We start from the raw sequence: 23732 nt of genomic DNA on the forward strand, positions 1-23732 counted from the left end.
AACTTTACTGTCTGCTGATTTTTATAATAAGTAACGCAAAGAATTGGTAAAGACACCAATTTTGGAGATGGAGAGGAAAGGCTGAAGGGGAGGAGGAGGCCTTTATTTGAAGATAACAATTCTTGTGTTGGTATGTTCAAAAGTCTTATCTAGTAAGTTTCCCATAGCTCGCTATCTTTTTATCCAAATTCTTCATTTACCCACTATCTGACAAATATAATAGAAGTAGCATTATTTACTCACCTAATATACCAAGAGCTGTTTTACAAATGGTTGGAGACTCATATGTATATTGGGCTTAAAGCCAATGCCTGTAGTGGTGCCATATGTTTAGATAAAGAACCAGGACTGAAGCAGATTTAGAGAGCTTTTATGTGATGATAAATTGTGTAGACTTAGGATATCCAGACCTTGTATGTTTTCCAATGCGTAGCTATCATGTGTTGTACTATAGAATCAATACATTTTGTAAAAAAAAAAGTGCTTGTAAAGTGGTATACACTTCTGGGTGAATTAATTCTGTGTTTTCCTGTTTATTGTAAAAAAGTTGGAAATTTTTTGGTATAGTTTTCAATTTTGTTTTATACTTGCACACATTTCATGTTAATGTTGTACTCTCATTTGATTTTGATTGGCTGTGTATAATCATGGAGATTTTATCTAGATTATTTTACTATATTTTATATGTTATTCTGTTACATTGAAGTTAGATGTACCTCAAATCATTATAGTTACATTGGTAATATGGTGAGATTGCTATCATATCACTGTGTCATTTCCATTATGTTCATCTAATTTCCAATGGAGATGTCTGGTCAGAAGTGGTTTGTTTGGTTCAGTTGCTGGGCCCTCCTTGGATATTGGTGCTTCATGTGAAGTGGAATAACTTAGGGTAGGTCCCTTTAGCTGGATTTGGTCAGGGCAATAAAGAGAGATGTAATGCTTATGTTATTGCTCCTCTCTCTCAAGGTAAAATTGTGTGGTCTGAGATGGTATCATGTTTGTTTTGGAGAAATACCACAGACCAATAACCTTGAAAGGAATTGGGAATAAAGAGGTCTGCTTTTTTCAAAATTCTGTGTAGGTGTCATAGTATGGCGCCATTTGCTGGTTAGGAAGTCATCTGATTTGATTTTAGTGATGGTGTTCACTGTGTTTTTTTAGTCTTTGAAACCAGTGACTCCACAGGGACTTGGTTTTGGTAAATTTGTCACCAGTCTCTACTTCTGTGTACCAGAGTAGTATGTCATATCTGATAGCCAGGGGTTTGAAACTATTTTTTTAAGAATTCTGTACTGACTGGATTTCCGCATTATGAGGTCATAGGCTATAGGAACTTTAGTATTTGCTGCTATTTACAATAAGTGACACACAAGATTGGTAAAGACACCAATTTTGGAGATGGAGAGGCAAGGCTGAAGGGGAGGAGGAGGCCTTTATTTGAAGATAACAATTCTTGTGTTGTTATGTTCAAAAGTCTTATCTAGTAAGTTTCCCATAGGAAGGTATTGGGAATAGAGACATTTTTTTTTTCAAAATTCCATGTAGGTGTCGTGGTATGGCACCATTTGCTTGTTAGGAAGTCATATGAGTTTATTTCACATGATGGTGTTCATTATGTTATTTTAGTCTTTGAAGCCAGTGACTCCATAGGGACTTGTTTTTTTATTAAATTTGCCACCAGTCTCTACTTATTTTTCCCAGAGTAGTATGTGATATCTCATAGGCAGGGATTTGAAACTATTTTTTTAAGAATTCTGGACTGACTGGTTTCCTGGATGATGAGGTCTTAGGCTATGGGAACTTTACTGTCTACTGATTTTTATAATAAGTAACGCAAAGAATTGGTAAAGACACCAATTTTGGAGATGGAGAGGAAAGGCTGAAGGGGAGGAGGAGGCCTTTATTTGAAGATAACAATTCTTGTGTTGTTATGTTCAAAAGTCTTATCTAGTAAGTTTCCCATAGCGCGCTATCTTTTTATCCAAATTCTTCATTTACCCACTATCTGACAAATATAATAGAAGTAGCATTATTTACTCACCTAATATACCAAGAGCTGTTTTACAAATGGTTGGAGACTCATATGTATATTGGGCTTAAAGCCAATGCCTGTAGTGGTGCCATAGGTTTAGATAAAGAACCAGGACTGAAGCAGATTTTGAGAGCTTTTGTGTGATGATAAATTGTGTAGACTTAGGATATCCAGACCTTGTACGTTTTCCAATGCGTAGCTATCATGTGTTGTACTATAGAATCAATACATTTTGTAAAAAAAAAAGTTCTTGTAAAGGGGTATACACTTCTGGGTGAATTAATTCCGTGTTTTCCTGTTTATTGTAAAAAAGTTGGACATTTTTTGGTATAGTTTTCAATTTTGTTTTATACTTGCACACATTTCATGTTAATGTTGTACTCTCGTTTGATTTTGATTGGCTGTGTATAATCATGGAGATTTTATCTAGATTCTTTTACTATATTTTATATGTTATTCTGTTACATTCAAGTTAGATGTACCTCAAATCATTCTAGTTACATTGGTAATATGGTGAGATTGCTATCATATCACTGTGTCATTTCCATTATGTTCATCTAATTTCCAATGGAGATGTCTGGTCAGAAGTGGTTTGTTTGGTTCAGTTGCTGGGCCCTCCTTGGATATTGGTGCTTCATGTGAAGTGGAATAACTTAGGGTAGGTCCCTTTAGCTGGATTTGGTCAGGGCAATAAAGAGAGATGTAATGCTTATGTTATTGCTCCTCTCTCTCAAGGTAAAATTGTGTGGTCTGAGATGGTATCATGTTTGTTTTGGAGAAATACCACAGACCAATAACCTTGAAAGGAATTGGGAATAAAGAGGTCTGCTCTTTTCAAAATTCTGTGTAGGTGTCATAGTATGGCGCCATTTGCTGGTTAGGAAGTCATCTGATTTGATTTTAGTGATGGTGTTCACTGTGTTTTTTTAGTCTTTGAAACCAGTGACTCCACAGGGACTTGGTTTTGGTAAATTTGTCACCAGTCTCTACTTCTGTGTACCAGAGTAGTGTGTGATATCTGATAGCCAGGGGTTTGAAACAATTTTTTTAAGAATTCTGTACTGACTGGATTTCCGGATTATGAGGTCCTAGGCTATAGGAACTTTAGTATTTGCTGCTATTTACAATGCGTGACACATAAGATTGGTAAAGACACCAATTTTGGAGATGGAGAGGCAAAGCTGAAGGGGAGGAGGAGGCCTTTATTTGAAGATAACAATTCTTGTGTTGTTATGTTCAAAAGTCTTATCTAGTAAGTTTCCCATAGGAAGGTATTGGGAATAGAGACATATTTTTTTTTCAAAATTCCATGTAGGTGTCGTGGTATGGCACCATTTGCTTGTTAGGAAGTTATATAAGTTTATTTCACATGATGGTGTTCATTATGTTATTTTAGTCTTTGAAGCCAGTGTTCGGGTACTAATCAGTCTCAACCGGCAGGGATAATACGCTGAGTTCGTACGAAAGGAATCACACCACACAAAGTCTGGTACAAAGCTCCTCACTCAGCATCAGGAGAGGCGTCACTGCTTTATTAGACACATTTGTTCTATATCTCCTTTCTCCTGGGGGTGGGTACATGTTATCACACTTTTATAAAAGCACGTATCACTGTAAGTCTCTTGTTACTTGTGTCATCCTTGGATAGGTTCACCCTTATCTGGTCCTTTAGATATGTCTTCATAGTTCATAGTTCGTTCATACCAGGAAGTGACTTGTTATTGTATTAGTGCGTAGTCCCTGTTCAGGGGCCATCTTGCCACGTATACTTATCTAATCCTACTATTGCTTCATCACAATTATGTACACAACTCTGTAGTCTATATTTTATTAAAGAAAGAAAATTATTATAAACATTAACTTCTGTCCACTCCATCCTTCACAGTCCCCCCTTTTATCATTATTTTCTTCATTTCTTAACCTAAGTGTGTCCGTGCTCTGGGAAAGGGGAGTAAAAGGATTTTTTCACCAGTTTGAGACGAGCCTCCCCTATTAGGAGACCCCCCTTTGTAGCTGGACTTAAAGAGTCGGTGCACACCCTACACTATCTATTCATCTTCAGAACAATAGTCTCGATAAAGGGTGGTTGTTTTCATGGATGGAGTTGGTAAAAGTCCTTCAATTTCTGAAGAAAACATAAAAGTGGGAGTTACTTCAGTTATAGTTTTAGTCATTAATTTCTTTATACATGGTAATACACAACAAGCAATAACTGCGAAAAGTACTAGAAAAATTAAGATTACAATCCCAATTTGGGCCAGAATTTTCTGCCATCAGGTTAACCATGAGAAATACTGATCCCATGGGTCTGTGAAACCTGAATTTCGTTTTAATTCCTCGGATAAAGAAACAATCTGTTTGATTGCCATGGTTACTTTGCCGTTTGGTCCTGTGTTATCTGGAATAAAAGTACAACAGGTAGTACCTATCATGGCACAAACGCCTCCTTTTTCTGCTAGTATCATATCAAGGGCCATACGGTTCTGGAAAGTCATAGTAGATGTGGGTCCTAACTGGTCAGCTAGACCTTGTAAAGCGTCCCTAGTATAGTTAACAAACCGTTGCTGGTTGTAATAGATATAATTTATCCAATCTACATTTTTGTTAGCTGTGATCATAGGGATTAATGATTCAAATCCAGCTGCTACCTGATCCCGGGCCTTGAATTCATCTGGGACCCCCCTTGGGACTCCTATAGCATCTATATACACATGGGGGTCAAAACTTCCTTTCAGATCTCTTTTTTCCCTTGTAAATATGTGACTATTTTGAGAGGTGGTCTCTTGGGTCTCAGAGAGTATATGAAAAGGCATGATCGCTTTCGCCAGGGTGCATTCTCCCTTCCAGTTCCCTTCGATCCGCCGAACTGTTTCTAACTGTATACCATTCAATACTCCTAATCCCGTTCCTACCCCTCCTAATAGCGGGTCATACCATTCTCTTTTTTGTCTATGACAGCTGGGGGATTCAGGGAAGGAAATATTGAAGTGTACATTCTTTTTCTGCTGTTGGGTTACAGCGCTCTTACAAGTGTGTGGGATTCTTTCCAGACTTTGTACTGTTATATGTGGCTTAAAACTATCTCTTAAAATTGTTATCAAGAATACAAAATATCTTCTATTTCTTATTTGGCTATTATTCATACATAATATCATCCCATCAGTTTCTTTTATTACAATCGTAGAGTTGAGCCTCTCCTTGTTGCATCTTTCATAAGTCTTATTTATCATTTCGTTTCTATTTTTACTGGTTGTATATTTCTGTAGATACTGTAAATCTGGTTCATAACAACAAAGCAACAGCCCCGGCGTCTCTTCTTGTATGCTAATGTTGGCTGTTTTGTCTATGTGAAGGTACACAGTCCCTCCATGTGGTCCTTTTTTCCAAGTCCCTTCGGTTGTAGTCACATTTGTAGTATAACACGGGGCATTGGCCTTACAGGTGTAGTTACCCTGCTTTCTATCACTGTGGCATTCGCCCACCCTGTCCTGAACTGTTCCAGTGATTCTGTACTGATTACGTGTACAGGAGTAGCGGTTCTGCCTTTTTGTATAAGAGCACACGCAACAACCGCCGCAACAACCGCAAAGATCTTCATTCTTCTGGCTGAAGAACCTTTTTACAATGACTGGCGTGAATCCAGCTTGCCTTTCCTTCGAGCTTCACTGAGGTGCTTGAAAACGAGCAAAACTTGAAAAGGACCATCAAACCGTGGCTCAAGGCTCTTCCTCACGTGTCTTTTGACAATGACCCAATCTCCTGGTTCTAGCTTATACGTCCCTTCAACTGAATCAGGACCTGGAATGGAAGCAAAGACTTGTGCATGCACCTTGGTCAATTGTTTGTCAAGCGTTGATACATAATCTGTTAGTCTACCATACTGCATTTGGAGCACCTGTGGAAAATAACATCCTAATCTGGGAGCCGACCCAAATAAGATCTCATATGGGCTGAGACCTGTTCTTTTTGTGGGCGTGTATCTTACTGAGAACAAGGCTAATGGTAGACACTCGGTCCATGGTTTCCCGTTTTCTACCATTGCTTTTTGGATTTTCAATTTGAGAGTCTCATTTAGTCTCTCAACCTTCCCACTGCTTTGTGGATGGTATGGTGTATGTAGGGCTTGACTTATGCCTAGAGCTGACAACACATGGTTCATGATTTCACCCGTAAAATGAGTTCCTCTGTCGCTCTCGATCATCTCTGGAACTCCATATCTGCACACCACCTCGTTGATCAGTTTCTTTGCTGGGGCTACGGCTGTAGCTTTGGTTACTGGAAAAGCTTCTGGCCATCCTGAAAAGAGATCAATACAAACAAGCACATACTCCTAGGTACCGACTTTTGGTAATTGAATATAGTCTATCTGCAGTCTCTGGAACGGATATATAGGTCTGGGTGTGTGCTTCTGTGGTACTTTTACAGTTCTTCCAATATTATGTGTTGCACAGATCATGCATCCTTGTGTAAAACTGCTGGCCATCACACTAAACCCTGGGGCATACCACACCTTGTTTACCAAGTCCATCATTGCCGTTTTTGATTGGTGAGTCGCTCCATGTGTTATTTGGGCCATCATTGGGAACATTGTCTTAGGCAGGCACAGTTTATTCTGGCATTGCCAGAGGCCATCTTTTCATAGCGTTGCTCCTTGGGCCGTCCACTTGTCTTTTTCTTCTTTTGTTGCTTGTCCTTGAAGTTTTTGCCGTAGTTCCGGGCTTACAGCTGGTCTTGTTTCCTCTGAATCTTTTATCTGACATACGGCTGCTAACACGGGTAGCTTCTGTGATGCTTGCTTTTGCGGCTTGGTCTGCCAAAGCATTTCCTTTTGTCTCTGGTGAACTCACCTTGGTGTGAGCTTTTAGCTACTTCGAGAGTCAGTGTATATATTTGCTGTCTTTCCTTTTGCATGTTGGCATGCTGCTGCCAGGGCCTTAAGCTCTGCTTCTTGTGCTGAGCGGGACGCTGGTAAGGAGGCTGCTTCTAGGACTACATCTTCGGTGGTTACTGCATATCCTGTAAGAAAAGATCCTTCTACAAAATACCTTGAACCATCCACAAAGAGTATTTAGGTCTGGGTTTTGGAGTGGGGTATCTTTTACATGTGCGAACACCACTGTTTCCTGGGCCATAAGGGCCATACAATCATGTTCATCAGTTTCAGACAAAAATTGTGACCATACTTTACCTACGTCTTCTCCCCCTTGCTCCAAAGGCAGTAAGGTAGCTGGGTTCAATGTAGTACAGCGGTGTAAAGTAACCTGCTCAGAAAAAAGAAGTGCACAAATTAATCTCAAATATCTTGCTGTTGACAAGTGCTTTAGCTGTACTTGAGTAAAAAATAACAGTAATATCATGTGGTGCAAAAACTTGGACTGGAAATGTCAGGACCAAATCTGAGGCCTTGTTTAACATTGAATTTACAGCAATAATAGCTTTCACACATGATGGGGAACCTCGGGCCACAGGGTCTAGTCTAGCTGAATAATATGCTACCGGGCGCTGCTGTGGTCCATGACTTTGTGTGAGAACTGCAGTGGCATGTCCATTTTGTTCAGTACAGTACAAAGTATATGCTTGCGTAGAGGTACTCCATGGATTGGTGTCACAAGCCGCTACCAAACACAACTCCTCCTCATTCAGCTGATAATCCAGAATACTTTGAGAATCTCACTTTTATCAAATTCTGCAAATACTTGATTAATAAAAATAAAACATTCCTAAAAACTTTACATCAAATTAACAATGTCCAGACAAGTTTTGTTTTGCCTTCTCCCTCATCTAAATCCATAAAGACTCGTGTGAGTGATGTCACATCGCCTCCTGTGTAACTTTGCTGGAGGGGGATGGTCTCTTACACATAAACCAAAATTGTACCTGATCAGTTCCTTCACCCTTCCCCCCTTTGTGGACTCTGCGAGAGTGATGTAGCAGAGTTCAAAACTACATCTCAACATAACACTAATTTAACCCCCTGTAATGTACAACAGCCTGAAACAAAAATGACTTTTTCCTGACAAAATACATTTGATCTTTACAATGACATAACTCATGTGTGAAATCAAAAATAAAACAATTGTAGTTAGTTATTCAATAAAACAGAAAATATTATCTCTGATCACATTAATTACTGCAAACCAATAAACAGTATATAAAAATAGGGAACGGTGGGGGCACATACATTTTCAAACCCCCGTGTCTCACAGTATCTGTAGTTTAATACATCTGAATTAACATCAAAACACATGAAATCTGATCACATCATAACACATAAATATCGTAACTTTTATAACCAACAGCGCTTGCGCAAAAGAGAAGAAATGTATTTAGGTTTGTAGACATTACTGATATATATATCTCAGCAGTGCATATTGAAATCCCTTGGTCTCATCAGCCCTGCAGACTGCACCCAGTCAGCCCCCCTCCTCCTCCTCCCAAACACAGCACACTTTAGGGGGGAGGGAGGGAGGGAGGTCACACACTCATTTCTCACAACTTCTCACAATCTTAACACTTTCAATGCCGGCAAAGCAACATACGTATCTGCAATAATTTATCACACCATTGTACAGGAATTATCTACGTTAATGTTTAACAGTACAATCTGACGGCCACCATCTCTATATTATGATGACGTGTTGTTTCATCAGTGAACTAGACTGGAACTTCTGTAAATAGAAAAAACACTACAAATGACAAAATTAACAAGGTGATTATTTCATACTGATTTGGTTGGGCCGGGCGTGGCCACATCCTCCGGAGGGGGCTTATAAAATCCACCTTCTTGTGTGAGTACCGGATATAACGGAACAACAGGTTTAGGTGTACCAAGATGGCCTCCTGGGGCGGGGAGTGGTGCCGAAGGCGTGGCATATATGGGAGGATCGGGGCGTGGAAAGTGACATGATACACAATATTCAACTTGGGGCGGGTTCTGTTGACCACAACTGGGACACTCCCACGAAGTTAGAATTCCACCGTCGCCATTATAGGGCGGTGGCTGGACACGTTCTTTGTAATACACATATTTGATGATTTTACCCTTTCTGTCTCGTATTTCTTGCTCAGTAAACTTGTCTTTAGTTATGGCTATGGCTGTTCTTTGCCAAGCTAATGCTTCATCTAACTTTCCTTCGTCACTTAATCTTCCCTTGTTTTCCCTAAGAGCTGCAGCCCATTCTTCCATCTATAAATATGCCACATATGTGCATAACTTTCTTACTATTTTCTACATTCTTCTTGCCTTCTCTTTTTTCTACTATCTCTTTTGCGGTTAATGAACCACATTCCTTTGCCTGTCTCTTTTTTTTTTTTTTTAAACACATTAAACATACTGTTCTATATTTAACACCGTCCTGAGAATGAAACCTTATTCTCGATGTTTCTGAACACAAAACACAATTATAACTGACTGTCTGTCTCTGTCGTCTTAATGGTATCAAACTATACCCTGCGACTAATTAAATTATTACACTTAACACCTGTCGTCTTAATGGTATCAAACTATACCCTGCGACCAATTAAATTATTACACTTACACCTGTCGTCTTAATGGTATCAAACTATACCCTGCGACCAATTAAATTATTACACTTACACCTGTCGTCTTAATGGTATCAAACTATACCCTGCGACTAATTGTCTCTGTCGTCTTAATGGTATCAAACTATACCCTGCGACTAATTAAATTATTACACTTATACTTATCACCTATGCCGGCGAGACGCGACTATCTATACTATGATTCTTGGAGCCACACAGCGGGTTAACTCTCTGTCGCTGAGAGTGTGGCCGGGATCGACTCCAAATACCTCGGTATCTTATCACCTGCTCACTCTCCCACACGGATAAGAGCCAATATTCATAAAAATGAACTTAACCTTACCGTGTTTTATTTGAAGCTGATCAGACTTCCTGGGAGCGTGGCTGGCGATTCGATGTTGAGGCGTCTGGGGGTCGTCGATCACGGACACGGCTTATCCCTCGAGTGTGGCCCCACGCTGAGCGCCAAAATGTTCGGGTACTAATCAGTCTCAACCGGCAGGGATAATACGCTGAGTTCGTACGAAAGGAATCACACCACACAAAGTCTGGTACAAAGCTCCTCACTCAGCATCAGGAGAGGCGTCACTGCTTTATTAGACACATTTGTTCTATATCTCCTTTCTCCTGGGGGTGGGTACATGTTATCACACTTTTATAAAAGCACGTATCACTGTAAGTCTCTTGTTACTTGTGTCATCCTTGGATAGGTTCACCCTTATCTGGTCCTTTAGATATGTCTTCATAGTTCATAGTTCGTTCATACCAGGAAGTGACTTGTTATTGTATTAGTGCGTAGTCCCTGTTCAGGGGCCATCTTGCCACGTATACTTATCTAATCCTACTATTGCTTCATCACAATTATGTACACAACTCTATAGTCTATATTTTATTAAAGAAAGAAAATTATTATAAACATTAACTTCTGTCCACTCCATCCTTCACACCAGTGACTCCATAGGGACTTGTTTTTTGATTAAATTTGCCACCAGTCTCTACTTATTTTTCCCAGAGTAGTATGTGATATCTCATAGGCAGGGATTTGAAACTATTTTTTTAAGAATTCTGGACTGACTGGTTTCCTGGATGATGAGGTCTTAGGCTATGGGAACTTTACTGTCTGCTGATTTTTATAATAAGTAACGCAAAGAATTGGTAAAGACACCAATTTTGGAGATGGAGAGGAAAGGCTGAAGGGGAGGAGGAGACCTTTATTTGAAGATAACAATTCTTGTGTTGTTATGTTCAAAAGTCTTATCTAGTAAGTTTCCCATAGCTCGCTATCTTTTTTTCCAAATTCTTCCTGTACCCACTATCTGACAAATATAATAGAAGTAGCATTATTTACTCACCTAATATTCCAAGAGCTGTTTTACAAATGGTTGGAGACTCGTATGTATATTGGGCTTAAAGCCAATGCCTGTAGTGGTGCCATAGGTTTAGATAAAGAACCAGTACTGAAGCAGATTTTGAGAGCTTTTGTGTGATGATAAATTGTGTAGACTTAGGATATCCAGTTCTTGTGCGTTTTCCAATGCGTAGCTATCATGTGTTGTACTATAGAATCAATACATTTTGTAAAAAAAAGTGCTTGTAAAGGGGTATACACTTCTGGGTGAATTAATTCTGTGTTTTCCTGTTTATTGTAAAAAAGTTGTGATTTTTTGGTATAGTTTTCAATTTTGTTTTATATTTGCACACATTTCATGTTAATGTTGTACTCTCATTTGATTTTGATTGGCTGTGTATAATCATGGAGATTTTATCTAGATTCTTTTACTATATTTTATATGTTATTCTGTTACATTGAAGTTAGATGTACCTCAAATCATTATAGTTAAATTGGTAATATGGTGAGATTGCTATCATATCACTGTGTCATTTCCATTATGTTCATCTAATTTCCAATGGAGATGTCTGGTCAGAAGTGGTTTGTTTGGTTCAGTTGCTGGGCCCTCCTTGGATATTGGTGCTTCATGTGAAGTGGAATAACTTAGGGTAGGTCCCTTTAGCTGGATTTGGTCAGGGCAATAAAGAGAGATATAATGCTTATGTTATTGCTCCTCTCTCTCAAGGTAAAATTGTGTGGTCTGAGATGGTATCATGTTTGTTTTGGAGAAATACCACAGAATAATAACCTTGAAAGGAATTGGGAATAAAGAGGTCTGCTTTTTTCAAAATTCTGTGTAGGTGTCATAGTATGGCGCCATTTGCTGGTTAGGAAGTCATCTGATTTGATTTTAGTGATGGTGTTCACTGTGTTTTTTTAGTCTTTGAAACCAGTGACTCCACAGGGACTTGGTTTTGGTAAATTTGTCACCAGTCTCTACTTCTGTGTACCAGAGTAGTATGTCATATCTGATAGCCAGGGGTTTGAAACTATTTTTTTAAGAATTCTGTACTGACTGGATTTCCGCATTATGAGGTCCTAGGCTATAGGAACTTTAGTATTTGCTGCTATTTACAATAAGTGACACATAAGATTGGTAAAGACACCAATTTTGGAGATGGAGAGGAAAGGCTGAAGGGGAGGAGGAGGCCTTTATTTGAAGATAACAATTCTTGTGTTGTTATGTTCAAAAGTCTTATCTAGTAAGTTTCCCATAGGAAGGAATTGTGAATAGAGACATATTTTTTTTTTTCAAAATTCCATGTAGGTGTCGTGGTATGGCACCATTTGCTTGTTAGGAAGTCATATGAGTTTATTTTACATGATGGTGTTCATTATGTTATTTTAGTCTTTGAAGCCAGTGACTCTATAGGGACTTGTTTTTTGATTAAATTTGCCACCAGTCTCTACTTATTTGTCCCAGAGTAGTATGTGATATCTCATAGGCAGGGATTTGAAACTATTTTTTTAAGAATTCTGGACTGACTGGTTTCCTGGATGATGAGGTCTTAGGCTATGGGAACTTTACTGTCTACTGATTTTTATAATAAGTAACGCAAAGAATTGGTAAAGACACCAATTTTGGAGATGGAGAGGAAAGGCTGAAGGGGAGGAGGAGGCCTTTATTTGAAGATAACAATTCTTGTGTTGGTATGTTCAAAAGTCTTATCTAGTAAGTTTCCCATAGCTCGCTATCTTTTTATCCAAATTCTTCATTTACCCACTATCTGACAAATATAATAGAAGTAGCATTATTTACTCACCTAATATACCAAGAGCTGTTTTACAAATGGTTGGAGACTCATATGTATATTGGGCTTAAAGCCAATGCCTGTAGTGGTGCCATAGGTTTAGATAAAGAACCAGGACTGAAGCAGATTTTGAGAGCTTTTGTGTGATGATAAATTGTGTAGACTTAGGATATCCAGACCTTGTACGTTTTCCAATGCGTAGCTATCATGTGTTGTACTATAGAATCAATACATTTTGTAAAAAAAAAAGTGCTTGTAAAGGGGTATACACTTCTGGGTGAATTAATTCCGTGTTTTCCTGTTTATTGTAAAAAAGTTGGAAATTTTTTGGTGTAGTTTTCAATTTTGTTTTATACTTGCACACATTTCATGTTAATGTTGTACTGTCATTTGATTTTGATTGGCTGTGTATAATCATGGAGATTTTATCTAGATTCTTTTACTATATTTTATATGTTATTCTGTTACATTGAATTTAGATGTACCTCAAATCATTATAGTTACATTGGTAATATGGTGAGATTGCTATCATATCACTGTGTCATTTCCATTATGTTCATCTAATTTCCAATGGAGATGTCTGGTCAGAAGTTGTTTGTTTGGTTCAGTTGCTGGGCCCTCCTTGGATATTGGTGCTTCATGTGAAGTGGAATAACTTAGGGTAGGTCCCTTTAGCTGGATTTGGTCAGGGCAATACAGAGAGATGTAATGCTTATGTTATTGCTCCTCTCTCTCAAGGTAAAATTGTGTGGTCTGAGATGGTATCATGTTTGTTTTGGAGAAATACCACAGACCAATAACCTTGAAAGGTATTGGGAATAAAGAGGTCTGCTTTTTTCAAAATTCTGTGTAGGTGTCATAGTATGGCGCCATTTGCTGGTTAGGAAGTCATCTGATTTGATTTTAGTGATGGTGTTCACTGTGTTTTTTTAGTCTTTGAAACCAGTGACTCCACAGGGACTTGGTTTTGGTAAATTTGTCACCAGTCTCTACTTCTGTGTACCAGAGTAGTGTGTGATATCTGATAGCCAGGGGTTTGAAACTATTTTTTTAAGAATTCTGTACTGACTGGATTTCCGGATTATGAGGTCCTAGGCTATAGGAACTTTAGTATTTGCTGCTATTTACAATAAGTGACACACAAGATTGGTAAAGACACCAATTTTGGAGATGGAGAGGCAAGGCTGAAGGGGAGGAGGAGGCCTTTATTTGAAGATAACAATTCTTGTGTTGTTATGTTCAAAAGTCTTATCTAGTAAGTTTCCCATAGGAAGGTATTGGGAATAGAGACATATTTTTTTTTCAAAATTCCATGTAGGTGTCGTGGTATGGCACCATTTGCTTGTTAGGAAGTCATATGAGTTTATTTCACATGATGGTGTTCATTATGTTATTTTAGTCTTTGAAGCCAGTGACTCCATAGGGACTTGTTTTTTGATTAAATTTGCCACCAGTCTCTACTTATTTTTCCCAGAGTAGTATGTGATATCTCATAGGCAGGGATTTGAAACTATTTTTTTAAGAATTCTGGACTGACTGGTTTCCTGGATGATGAGGTCTTAGGCTATGGGAACTTTTCTGTCTGCTGATTTTTATAATAAGTAACGCAAAGAATTGGTAAAGACACCAATTTTGGAGATTGAGAGGAAAGGCTGAAGGGGAGGAGGAGGCCTTTATTTGAAGATAACAATTCTTGTGTTGTTATGTTCAAAAGTCTTATCTAGTAAGTTTCCCATAGCTCGCTATCTTTTTTTCCAAATTCTTCCTGTACCCACTATCTGACAAATATAATAGAAGTAGCATTATTTACTCACCTAATATTCCAAGAGCTGTTTTACAAATGGTTGGAGACTCATATGTATATTGGGCTTAAAGCCAATGCCTGTAGTGGTGCCATAGGTTTAGATAAAGAACCAGTACTGAAGCAGATTTTGAGAGCTTTTGTGTGATGATAAATTGTGTAGACTTAGGATATCCAGTTCTTGTGCGTTTTCCAATGCGTAGCTATCATGTGTTGTACTATAGAATCAATACATTTTGTAAAAAAAAGTGCTTGTAAAGTGGTATACACTTCTGGGTTAATTAATGTTTTCCTGTTTACTGTAAAAAAGTTGGGATTTGTTGGTATAGTTTTCAATTTTGTTTTATACTTGCACACATTTCATGTTAATGTTGTACTCTCATTTGATTTTGATTGGCTGTGTATAATCATGGATATTTTATCTAGATTCTTTTACTATATTTTATATGTTATTCTGTTACATTGAAGTTAGATGTACCTCAAATCATTATAGTTAAATTGGTAATATGGTGAGATTGCTATCATATCACTGTGTCATTTCCATTATGTTCATCTAATTTCCAATGGAGATGTCTGGTCAGAAGTGGTTTGTTTGGTTCAGTTGCTGGGCCCTCCTTGGATATTGGTGCTTCATGTGAAGTGGAATAACTTAAGGTAGGTCCCTGTAGCTGGATTTGGTCAGGGCAATAAAGAGAGATGTAATGCTTATGTTATTGCTCCTCTCTCTCAAGGTAAAATTGTGTGGTCTGAGATGGTATCATGTTTGTTTTGGAGAAATACCACAGAATAATAACCTTGAAAGGAATTGGGAATAAAGAGGTCTGCTTTTTTCAAAATTCTGTGTAGGTGTCATAGTATGGCGCCATTTGCTGGTTAGGAAGTCATCTGATTTGATTTTAGTGATGGTGTTCACTGTGTTTTTTTAGTCTTTGAAACCAGTGACTCCACAGGGACTTGGTTTTGGTAAATTTGTCACCAGTCTCTACTTCTGTGTACCAGAGTAGTATGTCATATCTGATAGCCAGGGGTTTGAAACTATTTTTTTAAGAATTCTGTACTGACTGGATTTCCGCATTATGAGGTCCTAGGCTATAGGAACTTTAGTATTTGCTGCTATTTACAATAAGTGACACATAAGATTGGTAAAGACACCAATTTTGGAGATGGAGAGGAAAGGCTGAAGGGGAGGAGGAGGCCTTTATTTGAAGATAACAATTCTTGTGTTGTTATGTTCAAAAGTCTTATCTAGTAAGTTTCCCATAGGAAGGAATTGTGAATAGAGACATATTTTTTTTTCAAAATTCCATGTAGGTGTCGTGGTATGGCACCATTTGCTTGTTAGGAAGTCATATGAGTTTATTTTACATGATGGTGTTCATTATGTTATTTTAGTCTTTGAAGCCAGTGACTCTATAGGGACTTGTTTTTTGATTAAATTTGCCACCAGTCTCTACTTATTTGTCCCAGAGTAGTATGTGATATCTCATAGGCAGGGATTTGAAACTATTTTTTTAAGAATTCTGGACTGACTGGTTTCCTGGATGATGAGGTCTTAGGCTATGGGAACTTTACTGTCTACTGATTTTTATAATAAGTAACGCAAAGAATTGGTAAAGACACCAATTTTGGAGATGGAGAGGAAAGGCTGAAGGGGAGGAGGAGGCCTTTATTTGAAGATAACAATTCTTGTGTTGGTATGTTCAAAAGTCTTATCTAGTAAGTTTCCCATAGCTCGCTATCTTTTTATCCAAATTCTTCATTTACCCACTATCTGACAAATATAATAGAAGTAGCATTATTTACTCACCTAATATACCAAGAGCTGTTTTACAAATGGTTGGAGACTCATATGTATATTGGGCTTAAAGCCAATGCCTGTAGTGGTGCCATAGGTTTAGATAAAGAACCAGGACTGAAGCAGATTTTGAGAGCTTTTGTGTGATGATAAATTGTGTAGACTTAGGATATCCAGACCTTGTATGTTTTCCAATGCGTAGCTATCATGTGTTGTACTATAGAATCAATACATTTTGTAAAAAAAAAAGTGCTTGTAAAGGGGTATACACTTCTGGGTGAATTAATTCCGTGTTTTCCTGTTTATTGTAAAAAAGTTGGAAATTTTTTGGTATAGTTTTCAATTTTGTTTTATACTTGCACACATTTCATGTTAATGTTGTACTGTCATTTGATTTTGATTGGCTGTGTATAATCATGGAGATTTTATCTAGATTCTTTTACTATATTTTATATGTTATTCTGTTACATTGAATTTAGATGTACCTCAAATCATTATAGTTACATTGGTAATATGGTGAGATTGCTATCATATCACTGTGTCATTTCCATTATGTTCATCTAATTTCCAATGGAGATGTCTGGTCAGAAGTTGTTTGTTTGGTTCAGTTGCTGGGCCCTCCTTGGATATTGGTGCTTCATGTGAAGTGGAATAACTTAGGGTAGGTCCCTTTAGCTGGATTTGGTCAGGGCAATACAGAGAGATGTAATGCTTATGTTATTGCTCCTCTCTCTCAAGGTAAAATTGTGTGGTCTGAGATGGTATCATGTTTGTTTTGGAGAAATACCACAGACCAATAACCTTGAAAGGTATTGGGAATAAAGAGGTCTGCTTTTTTCAAAATTCTGTGTAGGTGTCATAGTATGGCGCCATTTGCTGGTTAGGAAGTCATCTGATTTGATTTTAGTGATGGTGTTCACTGTGTTTTTTTAGTCTTTGAAACCAGTGACTCCACAGGGACTTGGTTTTGGTAAATTTGTCACCAGTCTCTACTTCTGTGTACCAGAGTAGTGTGTGATATCTGATAGCCAGGGGTTTGAAACTATTTTTTTTAAGAATTCTGTACTGACTGGATTTCCGGATTATGAGGTCCTAGGCTATAGGAACTTTAGTATTTGCTGCTATTTACAATAAGTGACACACAAGATTGGTAAAGACACCAATTTTGGAGATGGAGAGGCAAGGCTGAAGGGGAGGAGGAGGCCTTTATTTGAAGATAACAATTCTTGTGTTGTTATGTTCAAAAGTCTTATCTAGTAAGTTTCCCATAGGAAGGTATTGGGAATAGAGACATTTTTTTTTTTCAAAATTCCATGTAGGTGTCGTGGTATGGCACCATTTGCTTGTTAGGAAGTCATATGAGTTTATTTCACATGATGGTGTTCATTATGTTATTTTAGTCTTTGAAGCCAGTGACTCCATAGGGACTTGTTTTTTGATTAAATTTGCCACCAGTCTCTACTTATTTTTCCCAGAGTAGTATGTGATATCTCATAGGCAGGGATTTGAAACTATTTTTTTAAGAATTCTGGACTGACTGGTTTCCTGGATGATGAGGTCTTAGGCTATGGGAACTTTACTGTCTACTGATTTTTATAATAAGTAACGCAAAGAATTGGTAAAGACACCAATTTTGGAGATGGAGAGGAAAGGCTGAAGGGGAGGAGGAGGCCTTTATTTGAAGATAACAATTCTTGTGTTGGTATGTTCAAAAGTCTTATCTAGTAAGTTTCCCATAGCTCGCTATCTTTTTATCCAAATTCTTCATTTACCCACTATCTGACAAATATAATAGAAGTAGCATTATTTACTCACCTAATATACCAAGAGCTGTTTTACAAATGGTTGGAGACTCATATGTATATTGGGCTTAAAGCCAATGCCTGTAGTGGTGCCATATGTTTAGATAAAGAACCAGGACTGAAGCAGATTTTGAGAGCTTTTGTGTGATGATAAATTGTGTAGACTTAGGATATCCAGACCTTGTATGTTTTCCAATGCGTAGCTATCATGTGTTGTACTATAGAATCAATACATTTTGTAAAAAAAAAAGTGCTTGTAAAGTGGTATACACTTCTGGGTGAATTAATTCTGTGTTTTCCTGTTTATTGTAAAAAAGTTGGAAATTTTTTGGTATAGTTTTCAATTTTGTTTTATACTTCCACACATTTCATGTTAATGTTGTACTCTCATTTGATTTTGATTGGCTGTGTATAATCATGGAGATTTTATCTAGATTCTTTTACTATATTTTATATGTTATTCTGTTACATTGAAGTTAGATGTACCTCAAATCATTATAGTTACATTGGTAATATGGTGAGATTGCTATCATATCACTGTGTCATTTCCATTATGTTCATCTAATTTCCAATGGAGATGTCTGGTCAGAAGTGGTTTGTTTGGTTCAGTTGCTGGGCCCTCCTTGGATATTGGTGCTTCATGTGAAGTGGAATAACTTAGGGTAGGTCCCTTTAGCTGGATTTGGTCAGGGCAATAAAGAGAGATGTAATGCTTATGTTATTGCTCCTCTCTCTCAAGGTAAAATTGTGTGGTCTGAGATGGTATCATGTTTGTTTTGGAGAAATACCACAGACCAATAACCTTGAAAGGAATTGGGAATAAAGAGGTCTGCTTTTTTCAAAATTCTGTGTAGGTGTCATAGTATGGCGCCATTTGCTGGTTAGGAAGTCATCTGATTTGATTTTAGTGATGGTGTTCACTGTGTTTTTTTAGTCTTTGAAACCAGTGACTCCACAGGGACTTGGTTTTGGTAAATTTGTCACCAGTCTCTACTTCTGTGTACCAGAGTAGTATGTGATATCTGATAGCCAGGGGTTTGAAACTATTTTTTTAAGAATTCTGTACTGACTGGATTTCCGCATTATGAGGTCCTAGGCTATAGGAACTTTAGTATTTGCTGCTATTTACAATAAGTGACACATAAGATTGGTAAAGACACCAATTTTGTAGATGGAGAGGAAAGGCTGAAGGGGAGGAGGAGGCCTTTATTTGAAGATAACAATTCTTGTGTTATGTTCAAAAGTCTTTTCTAGTAAGTTTCCCATAGGAAGGTATTGGGAATAGAGCCATATTTTTTTTTCAAAATTCCATGTAGGTGTCGTGGTATGGCACCATTTGCTTGTTAGGAAGTCATATGAGTTTATTTTACATGATGGTGTTCATTATGTTATTTTAGTCTTTGAAGCCAGTGACTCCATAGGGACTTGTTTTTTGATTAAATTTGCCACCAGTCTCTACTTATTTGTCCCAGAGTAGTATGTGATATCTCATAGGCAGGGATTTGAAACTATTTTTTTAAGAATTCTGGACTGACTGGTTTCCTGGATGATGAGGTCTTAGGCTATGGGAACTTTACTGTCTGCTGATTTTTATAATAAGTAACGCAAAGAATTGGTAAAGACACCAATTTTGGAGATGGAGAGGAAAGGCTGAAGGGGAGGAGGAGGCATTTATTTGAAGATAACAATTCTTGTGTTGTTATGTTCAAAAGTCTTATCTAGTAAGTTTCCCATAGCTCGCTATCTTTTTTTCCAAATTCTTCATGTACCCACTATCTGACAAATATAATAGAAGTAGCATTATTTACTCACCTAATATACCAAGAGCTGTTTTACAAATGGTTGGAGACTCATATGTATATTGGACTTAAAGCCAATGCCTGTAGTGGTGCCATAGGTTTAGATAAAGAACCAGGACTGAAGCAGATTTTGAGAGCTTTTGTGTGATGATAAATTGTGTAGACTTAGGATATCCAGACCTTGTACGTTTTCCAATGCGTAGCTATCATTTGTTGTACTATAGAATCAATACATTTTGTAAAAAAAAAAGTGCTTGTAAAGGGGTATACACTTCTGGGTGAATTAATTCTGTGTTTTCCTGTTTACTGTAAAAAAGTTGGGATTTTTTTGGTATAGTTTTCAATTTTGTTTTATACTTGCACACATTTCATGTTAATGTTGTACTCTCATTTGATTTTGATTGGCTGTGTATAATCATGGAGATTTTATCTAGATTAGTTTACTATATTTTATATGTTATTCTGTTACATTGAAGTTAGATGTACTTCAAATCATTATAGTTACATTGGTAATATGGTGAGATTGCTATCATATCACTGTGTCATTTCCATTATGTTCATCTAATTTCCAATGGAGATGTCTGGTCAGAAGTGGTTTGTTTGGTTCAGTTGCTGGGCCCTCCTTGGATATTGGTGCTTCATGTGAAGTGGAATAACTTAGGGTAGGTCCCTTTAGCTGGATTTGGTCAGGGCAATAAAGAGAGATGTAATGCTTATGTTATTGCTCCTCTCTCTCTCAAGGTAAAATTGTGTGGTCTGAGATGGTATCATGTTTGTTTTGGAGAAATACCACAGACCAATAACCTTGAAAGGTATTGGGAATAAAGAGGTCTGCTTTTTTCAAAATTCTGTGTAGGTTTCATAGTATGGCGCCATTTGCTGGTTAGGAAGTCACCTGATTTGATTTTAGTGATGGTGTTCATTGTGTTTTTTTAGTCTTTGAAACCAGTGACTCCACAGGGACTTGGTTTTGGTAAATTTGTCACCAGTCTCTACTTCTGTGTACCAGAGTAGTATGTGATATCTGATAGCCAGGGGTTTGAAACTATTTTTTTAAGAATTCTGTACTGACTGGATTTCCGCATTATGAGGTCCTAGGCCAGACATGGGCAAACTACGGCCCGCGGGCCACATACGGCCCGTTAGGCTTTTTAATCCGGCCCGCCGAACTTGTCCAAATCATAGTAAAAACCTCCTTTTTTTTCCCCTTTTCCTGCAATGCCCACGTTTTCCCAATAGATGGCGCACTCAAAACACATTGACCGTTGTCCTTAACGCCGAAGGACGGATATATCCGTCCTCAGCAGCTGCTAGTTCGCGCAGGAGGACGGATATATCCGTCCTGTGATGGCGCGGCTACTGCCAGTGTACCCACGCGATCAGCGGCAGGAGCACGGCTGTTATACACAGCCTGGCTCCTGCTGCAACTGCCGGAATCGAAGCGCGCTCCGATTCCGGCAGTTTAACCCATTAAATGCCGCTGTCAATAGTGACAGCGGCATCTAATGTGTTTGACAGAGGGAGGGAGCTCCCTCTGTCACCCGATCGGCGCCCCCGCAAACAAATCGCGGGTCGCCGTTGGGTTTCCATGACAGCCGGGGGTCTAACAAAGACCCCCAGGTCTGTCTTCCGCAACTGCCTGTTTGGCGATGCCGGAGGCATGACCTAACAGGTTGCCTGTCAGTTTTACACTGACAGGCAATAATGCTTTGGTATACTAAGTATACCAAAGCATTATATATGCGATCGGCACATCGCATAGTGAAGTCCCCTGGTGGGACTTAAAAAAAAAATGTCAATCAGTTAAATAAAGTTTGTTGAAAAAAAATAAAATAATTACAGTCAAAATCAAATAAAACTACTTTTTTTGCCCAAAAAGTGGTTTTATTCAGTAAAAGTGTTAAAACAAATAACACATACACATATATGGTATCCCCGCGATCATAACAACTTGACCAATAAAATGAACACATTAATGAAACCGCCGGATGTACGGCGTCCAAAAAACCCGCAAAAAACAACGGCAAAATTCTCTCTTTTCTCCCATTCCCCCCATAAAAAATAAAATAAAAGTTAATCTATAAGTCCTATGTACCCCAAAATAGTACTAATGAAAACTACGCATTGGCCCGCAAAAATCAAGCCCACATACGGTCACATCGACGGAAAAATAAAAAAATGACGGCTCTTGGAACGCGGCGATGCAAAAACAAGTAATTTTTTTCTAAAAGGGTTTTTATTGTGCAAACATAGGAAAACATATAAAACCTTTACATATTTGGTATCCTCGTAATCGTGCCGACCCGTAGAATAAAGGTAACATGTTATTTATGCTGCATAGTAAAGGGCATAAATTTATAACGTGAAAATTAATGCTGGAATAGCTGCTTATTTTCAATTCTCTCCTAAAATAAAGTTAATAAAAGTTAATCAATATTTTGTAAGCATCTAAAAATGGTGCAATTACAAAATACAACTCGTCCCGCAAAAAACAAGCCCTTATACGGCTATGTCGACGTAATAAAAAAAAAGTTACGACTCTTGGAATGCGACCATGAAAAAACAAAAAATAATCCTTGGTCATTAACGTGCAAAATGGCCCGGTCATTAAGGGGTTAATGTGGCGCGTATTTCTCTTTATTTCACTTTAATTTTCACTTCGTTTCACGTCACCATTAAGCCCTTCGGTTTTCAAAGAGTACAATATCAGCCGTCACTTTGCCACGAAGCATGCAAACTATGCTAGCAAGCAGTCAACACAAGAACGGGCGGCTACTGCTCAGAGGTTGGCAGCTAATTTAGGGCGGGTTCACACGTGGCGGAATTTCACTTAAATTCCGCTGCGGACACTCCGCAGCGTTAATCCGCAGCGGTGCCGTTTGTCCATTGACTTACACTTTAATTTAGCAGTGTTCGTTTAGACGAGGCGTAAAATTCCGCTGTGGAGCATAGGCTGCGGAGCGGAATTTGGTGTCCGCAGCATGCTCTGTCTGTTGCGGAGCAGTGGCGGACTCATGGCGGAATTTCTCCATTGACTTCAATGGAGAGTCAAAATTCCGCAATGAAGTCCGCAGATCTTATGTGTGCTGCGGAGCGTATTGTTTTTACTACCATGACATTTCTTCATTCTGGCTGGACCTATGTATTTCTAGGTCTACAGCCAGACTGAGGAAGTCAATGGGGCTCCCGTAATGACGGGAGCGTTGCTAGGAGACGTCTGTAAATAGTCACTGTCCAGGGTGCTGAAAGAGTTAAGCGATCGGCAGTAACTGTTTCTGCACCCGGGACAGTGACTACCGATCTCAATATACATGTATCTGTAAAAAACATATAAGTTCATACTTACCGAGAACTCCCTGCTTCTGTCTCCAGTCCAGCCTCCCAGGATGACGTTTCAGTCTAAGTGACGGCTGCAGCCAATCACAGGCCAAGCACAGGCTGCAGCGGTCACATGGACTGGTGCGTCATCCAGGGAGGTCGGGCTGGATGCCGAAAGAGGGACGCGTCACCAAGACAACGGCCGGTAAGTATGAAATTCTTTTACTTTCCCTAGGGAAAGTGCTGTCCCTTCTCTCTATCCTGCACTGATAGGGAGAAGGAAAGCACTTTTCCCGCAGTCCGCAGCAGCTAGTCCGCATCAATTTTCTGCACATTTTGTGCAGATCCGCAGCAGAATCTGCAACGCAGATTCTGTGCGGCATTGATGCGGACAGTTGCGGAGGAAATCCGCCACGTGTGGTCATGCCCTTACAGAGTCAACAGAACTTTTTTCTTGATAAATCACAGTGCGTATGTTATTTTAATCTATTTACATTTC

This window comes from Rhinoderma darwinii, chromosome 2 (genome assembly GCF_050947455.1).
Source record: "Rhinoderma darwinii isolate aRhiDar2 chromosome 2, aRhiDar2.hap1, whole genome shotgun sequence".
NCBI lineage: Eukaryota > Metazoa > Chordata > Amphibia > Anura > Rhinodermatidae > Rhinoderma > Rhinoderma darwinii.